The sequence below is a fragment of the Solanum dulcamara genome, chromosome 1 (assembly GCF_947179165.1).
Source record: "Solanum dulcamara chromosome 1, daSolDulc1.2, whole genome shotgun sequence".
NCBI lineage: Eukaryota > Viridiplantae > Streptophyta > Magnoliopsida > Solanales > Solanaceae > Solanum > Solanum dulcamara.
In genome coordinates, this window is record NC_077237.1 from 29,018,352 (window position 1) to 29,025,499 (window position 7,148).

Sequence of the window (7,148 nt, forward strand, 5' to 3'; positions counted from 1 at the left end):
ATGAATCTTTTATAAAATAAAAAGTCCTAGTACTCAAAATGACCAAATGGGTCGTTACACTTGTATAACCAACAAAATTCAACATCTCGATTATCTTTTGATGAAACTCGAGTCATAAACTGTCACGATCCAAACTGGGCCATGAGTGACACCCACACTTAACCTCCTAGGTGAGAGAACCAACGATACAAACTCAACCTTACATTAACGATTCAACTTATAAAATACGCTAATAATGCGGAAGCTCAAACTTATTAATGTAAGAAATATCAAAAGCCACTAAAATCTATTAAGTAACGTTTTCCAAAATCTGAAAGTCATCACATTAAGGACATATAAATTCTAAAACTAATTCTGGAAATGTCAAACACCAGAATAAATAAATAACAAAATGTGTCCGAAAAATAAGGACACCATGACATAACCGAGAGAATTCATCACGAGCTAGAAGGATAGCTCACCTTGAAATCTTATGAGCTAGAGACTGACTAGAGCTGAGGTTGAGTCGAAGTTGGTGGAACACTCGCTGCACTCTACAAAATAAAACAAGAAAAAAAACAAGTAGGGGTCAGTACAGGATAACATATACTGAGTAGGTATCATCGACCGACACAAAATAGAAATTAATATGCATAAAGTAATAGCGGGAAATCAACAATAACACTTAACGGGTGGCAACCAATGAGTAATTATATAACCAGTCAACAATATCAAGATCACACATGAGGACTCAAGTCTCCATATCACACTCTTTTGGAAAATGAGTTATTGGAGATTGGATAGTATTAAGTCATTTTAATTTGTTTTCCTTTAATATTACCGTGTCAGAATGTGACATCCGATCCAAATATACCATATCGGAATGTGACATCCAATCCAAATATACCGTGTCAGAATGTGACATTCGATCCAAATATACCAAGTCGGAACATGACACCCGATCGAAATATAATTAATTTATCAATCTTTATGATTACATTCCACTTCATTAACAATATTTTATCAAGCCTTCTTTATTCAAGGCACCATTTTTGATAGGGCAAGTTCAAGATTATGGATTTCACGGTCTTGGAATTTCAGACAAATTACAAGAACATACCAATCATCCAAACCACAATAATTAAATGCATAGTAAACTTCATGCACTAATAAATGACTACCAATCACTATTAAGAGTCTATCTATAATATAAATTAAAATCATAACCTACCTCAACCGAAGAACCGAAGTCAAGAAAGATAATTCACTAGTGTCCCTCCTTTCTTCAATGCCTCAGACCATTTCCAATCTCTCAAATATATAATATTTATAAGTAAACTAGTCCGTAGACACCAATATTATTTATATGTTTATCCTAGACTTCACAACAAACCCAACTCTATAATCAATTCTCTAAAACTCAAGCCTAGGATTAAGTCTCAATTCCTCCAATATCATAACTCTAAAGGTATTCATATAATATAATACACCTATTATCTAATTACATATCTCAATTTATCAAAATTTAAATTTATAGTGTGATCATTATACAAAGGATCTGGAAAGAAAGAAATAATAAGGCTAAATACAAATTAATACCTTATCGCTAAACTACAATTTGTAGAAGACAATTAAGTCACCCTATACTCCTCTAATCATTTCAACCCTTTACTACCCAATCATTGGTCATCATTAATAAATGATGGCCACTAGGACGCTACAACAGAATCACATAATTCCAACATGCCCATATTTATTTGTTTTCTTTCCAATTCAATTAATATAGTAAATTTTTTTTTCCATCTATCCACTTGTTTATATACACGAAGTTATAACTTTAGATACTAGTTAGTCCTTTATCTGATATGAAGTTCGATGTTCGTCCATAGCACAAATGAGAACCACTCTTCTCTTCTTTTGTTTCTAATCTTTATGTATTACAATTCATAAACCCTTTCCTTTTATTTTAATAATTGGTAGAGAGTATTAAATAAATTATCAACTTAGCCCACTAATTAAATTAGTTATTTAAATTTACCCCTCAATTAAATAACCATAATTATCAAATAGTGCAAAGTACCCATTAAAAATTTATGGGATGAGTCTTTTATGAAATAAGAAAAAATCCTACAACCTAAACCCTTGTATAACCAACAAAATTCAACGTCTTGATAATCTTTTGATGAAACTCGAGTCATAAACCCTACTGCGTTAATAAGAAAAAGGCAATCAAAAAGATTTACATGACCTATCCTAGATGCAAAAAATGATGAAATAAAAAATTATAAGATAAAGAGAGATTATTTTAATGGTATAAAATTTGTTCCCATCAACATCCTATTAGATACAGGTACTAGTGAAAATTACATTAGCCTTAGACTGTGTAACCATCTCCAACAGTATAAATTAAAAGATAAACATCTTTATACTGATTTAAACAAAAAAAGACATGAAATAGCAAACATGATAGAAACCATTTTAAAATGCAAAGATAACACCATACCTATAAGATTACTAGTTGAACTAGAAGAAAACAATGATACTTTAGAAATCTTGTTAGGAACTACTTTTCTAGATAGTGTAAAGCCATATAATATACTTGATCAAGGTATAAATATTACTTACGATATTAAAATAATATTCATATCAAAATGACAAGCCAATATAATATATATACCTATAGGAATAACGTATAAAGATTATAAAGCATAATATTTTGCTGCCTATATAGACAACGGATCAGGAAAATATTGCTATAAACTAGAAATATTTCTCAAAGAATACCATCAAGATTTACCTATTATTAGAGGAAGGGATATATCAAATAATATTATTGTAACAACCCCTAAAATGTTGTATGTCGGTATTTCAATTCTCGACAAAAATAATACAGCCTTTGTATTTTGGGCATAACTTTTCATAGTTTGGTCCAAATTAGGTGATTCAAATTTCTGGATAATCACAACATCCTTACCTACAACTTTCATGAAGAACATAACTTCAAATTCGGAGTATAAGTAGGTCAAATAAATTAATCTTTGCAAGATATAGTGCTGTGACGGAATTGAGTGTTGATAGAAGAAAATTCATATCTCACTGTAGGTTGCTCCAAATTGGTTGATTCTTGAACGATATGAAACTAGACTTCCATATCTACAATTCTTATGAAGAAACCAAATCCTAATAAGGAATTTATCTTATTCAAACGTAGCTTCGAAAATGAGTATTCTGTTAAAAAAGAACTCATCTTACCTACCATGGAAACATCTAGATGCATTTGACATCATGCATGACATAAATTGTCCTCCATTTAACATCATCCATGACATCAATATATTCCATTAAATTTTCAGATTTTTCTTTATAATTATTTTATTTATTGTTAGGTCCCTCTTTCCCACCTATAAATACCCACCTTATTTCCTCATTTTATTCATCAAGCTTTCCTAAGCATTTCTTCTCTCTATATACTTCTTCTCAAATATAGTTTTAGTTTTAGTAGTATAAAAATACTACTCCGGTTATTCTTATACTCCGGATAGTACAAAAAACGCTCCGGCGAGAAGAAAAGGCTAGGGATCCAAGAGTATTCCAATTCAGAGTAAACCTTCGGATTTAAGGTATGTAAGGCTTTCATAGCATTGGATTGAGTTCGTCCATGCGCCCAATATTTAAATTTATTATAATTGAGTTATAGTTGAGTTTTATTCAAATCTTGAATTCTAGATTAATTAATTCTTCTTCTATTGAGTTTGATATATTTATGCATTAATATTATTATTATTGTTATCTCTCATATTATTGGAATTATTGTTCATGGCTACTTTCCCATGAATTCTAATTGATTTGATGTTCATGAATATTTTTACATATGTTTTGAGTAAAGATGTTGGCTTTTTATTATTTTTATTGATAAAAAGAGAGTTATATGAATTAATACTATATATGTATTTTATTGAGTTTTGAAAGAGTAAAAGAGTTGAATTTGAATGAATTTGAGAAAATGATATTTTGAGCAAGATGTTTTGATAAGATGTAAATGATGTTTTTGGAAGTATAATGATTGATGAACATGAAATGAGATGAGTTTGATGATTTAAATTAAAGTCCAATGAGACTAGATGATGAGTTTAATATGAGCACATATTTTGGGAGTAGTATTGAGCACCGAGTTGGGTAAGAGTTTAATTGACTCAAACCCCAGAACTACGTAGCCAGCGTAGGATGGAGGTTATGCCTCTTAAGTCCCAAAAAGAGGACTTTGATGAATGGATCCAAGATGGTGATGTCCTTTACCCTGGCAAGGTATTGGATGGATGTGGCAACGACATCGCTTCGTTGTATCATCGCTAGCTCATAAGTGATGGTTGTCGGTTAGAGAAACTCCCAACTGAGTAAGCATTGCTTATTACTATTATTTTTATTATTGTATTTTAAACTTGCATTACATATTCATGTTGAGATGATGTTGAGTTCTGAGCTGAGTTTTCTTGAGAGGAGTTTCTTGATATCTGTCCTTACCTTCCTGCCATTTTACATACTCGTACATTCCACGTACTGACGTCATTCGACCTGCATCGTTTTATGATGCAGATACAGGTGTTAGAGATCCTCAACAGGCGCATCGTTGAAGATCATTTCTTTTCAGCTATTTGGTGAGTCCTTCTTGTATTCGAAGGAACTCCTTATCCTTTTATTATTGTTGAGTGTGATGTTTCTTTTGAGGTAGCCATAGACATGTCATTGGCACCATCTAAGAGTATTAGAGGCTTCATAGACAGAGTCTGATGATGTAATTGGAGTAGTTCTCCTTAGAAACTACTTCTTCTAAGAATTATCTATTTTTCCTTTGATTATGACAATCCCACATTAGTATTATTAAGTCTTCCGCTGATGAACAAATGAGTAATGAGACCAAGTGGTTCTCTCAGAAGCCAGAGATGGTTTCTGAGTGCCGGCCACGCCTAGGGTACCCTCTCGGGGCGTGACAAACTTGGTATCAGAGCACAGAGTTCAAGAGTCCTAGGGTGTCTATGAAGCCGTGTCTAGTAGAGTCTTGTTTATAGGTGTGTCGTGCACCACACTTATAATCAGGAAGCTATAGGACATTAGGAATTATTTCACTTCTTTCATAATCTGAGTTCGTGCGATAGAGTTTAACTCTATAAAAGCTTTCTTTCTAATTCGTGCGTTTACGCGTTTCAGACATGCCTCCTAAACGTTCAGCTAGTCAGAGGAACGCTGCCAGCACTGAGGTTCCACAGTCAGTGATGCCTCCACGGAGAACTAGGGGCCGACCTGCAAGGTCTACTGAGGTACCCCAAGTACCTACTGTTCAGACCACTCCTACTTCTGAGGATGATTTTCGAGGAGCGATTGCTATGCTCACCCAGTTGGTGGCTGCTCGAAATAGTAGCCAGAGTTCACCAACTCCTAGCTCTAGTTATCAAGAGCCGTCTGCTGCCACGAGGATCAGAGATTTTCTGAGAATGAATCCATCGGTCTTCATGGGTTCTAACGTTGATGAAGACCCCCAAAATTTCATTGATGAGATGTGGAAGATACTAAAAGCGATGCATGCTACAGAGATTGAGGGTGTTGAGTTGGTGTCTTATCAACTCAAGGATGTCGCAAATGTCTGGTATAACCAGTGGGAAGAAAGTAGAGGTGAAGATGCAGAGCCTGCTCTTTGGGATGAGTTTGAAAGAGCATTTCTTGATAACTTTTTTCCCAAAGAGCTACGTGAAGCAAAAATTGAGGAGTTTGTGAACCTCAAGCAAGAGAGTATGACTGTGCAAGAATATAGTTTGAAGTTTATTCAATTGTCCAAATATGCCCCAGAAATGATCTTTGTCCCTCATCAGCCTTCTTTTGCTTTGTTTGATCCGAGCTTTACTTATTCATATGTGTCTACCTATTACGCTATATGGTTGGATGTGTTATTTGAGCCTTTTCATATTCCTATGCATGTAGCTAACCCCGTAGGTAATTTTTTAGTAGTGGATTGAGTGTTTCGATCCTGTGTGGTGTTTATCTTGGGGTATGATACTAGGGCACAGGTGATTATATTGGATATGGTAGATTTCGACTTGATATTAGGCATGGATTGGATATCTCCTCATGATGCGGTTTTGGATTGTTTTTCAAAAACTATTACCTTTTGTATGCCTGGTATCCCACAGGTTATGTGGACATGTATGGGTAGCCATGTGCTGAGGGGTCTGATTTCATTTATGATGGTACGACAATTTGTAGGAAATGCTGTCTAGCATATCTTTCTTATGTTTGATATACTAGTGCCGACACTCCTTCCCTTGAATCAATCCATGTTATGTAACACCTCGTACTATTCTAACTTAGATTATTTCGAGAACCAAGAAGAAAATCTAAAAAAAATGAATCTGAGGACCAGGTCCCCATCCAAATTGAAAAATTTATGAAAACCCAAACTGGGAAATTTTGATCTGGCAAAATTTTGAGGAGAAGAAGAATTCAAAAAATTAGACATGAAACCTTATTTTTGCTCGATTTTTGTTTTAATGAGGAGCATTTTGGTATTTCCCCACCTTTTCCAAATAACCCACTCTATTTTGGAATAAATTTCGTCCCTTATCAGTACCCAAAGGGGTTTTTCCCTTATTAAACACCCAAATTTTTTGAGAGCATGAACTAAAGAGAAGAGGAGAAGCTAGGGTTCAAGTATTTCAAGCTTACTCTTCAATCTTTGCTTAGGAAATCTTCATTCTAGGTTTGTAAGGCTACATAATGATGGACTAAGTTCATCCTCCTACCCTACATCTCTATATGGTAAAGTTGAGATTTAATAATGATAATGTGAATTCTTTAGTTTTCTATCTAAATTTCATTGTGTTCTTAGGTATATTCAAATATATCTTGATGAGTTTCTTCAGTTGAGTTTTGCGATTTGGGATTCATGGTTGCATTCACATGAACCCTAGTTGAATTTTATATTTATAACTTATGCATTGTTTGAGTTAAAAAATAAGTAATTATTTTCATTATTTGATTGAAAAATAGCTTGAGCATGAGTTCAAATATATCTTGATGAGTTTCTTCAGTTGAGTTTTGTGATTTGGGATTCATCGTTGCATTCACGTGAACCCTAGTTGAATTTTATATTTATAACTTATGCATTGTTTGAGTTAAAA

The 7,148-nt window shown here is 33.7% G+C and overlaps 1 long non-coding RNA gene across 1 annotated transcript; it reads left to right on the plus strand.

The window, feature by feature from the left end:
- Positions 1–3,432: 3,432 nt before the first annotated feature.
- On the plus strand, positions 3,433–4,829 carry LOC129887710 (uncharacterized). The gene is made up of 2 exons (XR_008766458.1): positions 3,433–3,599; positions 4,573–4,829. It is a non-coding gene; the product is annotated as an uncharacterized LOC129887710 (long non-coding RNA).
- Positions 4,830–7,148: the final 2,319 nt, after the last annotated feature.